The sequence below is a fragment of the Bison bison genome, unplaced genomic scaffold, assembly GCF_000754665.1.
Source record: "Bison bison bison isolate TAMUID 2011002044 unplaced genomic scaffold, Bison_UMD1.0 scf7180017845297, whole genome shotgun sequence".
Classification (NCBI taxonomy): Eukaryota; Metazoa; Chordata; class Mammalia; order Artiodactyla; family Bovidae; genus Bison; species Bison bison.
Window position 1 is genome coordinate 3,401 of NW_011475870.1, and position 740 is coordinate 4,140.

Below are 740 nucleotides of genomic sequence, written 5' to 3' on the forward strand. Positions count from 1 at the left end.
CAGGATCAAGGAAAAGCATTATTTTGTTTTTCTTTCTAAACGTGTCTATATCCAGAGGGAAGAAAGAGTTGAAGTAGCAATTACAGGTGTAAGATACCATTGCTAAGCAAAGAGGGAAAAAGAAGTGGTGAAGATGATCCATAGAAAGAATGTAAAGGGGGAAGAATTAAGACCACAGATCCAGAGATTACCCTTTATAGAGGAAAGAATTTAGTGAAAGGATGGAGGGAAGAAAGCAAGGCCTTAGGGAGGTGAGTTGGGAGTTGAGGAAACTTGAAGAAACTCCTAGATGGCTTCAGTGTATTTGCAATGAGAAGAGAGAAGATCATTGTTGCTCCAGAGAATACTGGATGTGGGAGGGGGTGCTAGAAGTGGAGGAAACTCCAGCCACTCCAAATACCTATCAGGCATCAAAGATATATGTTGTATCGGTATTTGTTATTCAAATTGGATTAATGTGAATATGGGGGTGTTGACTTTTTTTGAAAGTTGTTTCACAGAAATCCTTTGAAGCAGTAACATGGTGTACCAAACCAAACTAAGTTTTGAAACAAAACAGATTAATAGGGTTCCTTCCCTAAATGCTAGAATTGTTATTTTTGGTAAGTACTACACTGAAGTTGGCTTAAAGCTCAACATTCAGAAAACGAAGATCATGGCATCCGGTCCCACCACTTCATGGGAAATAGATGGGGGAACAGTGGAAACAGTGTCAGACTTTATTTTTCTGGGCTCCAAAA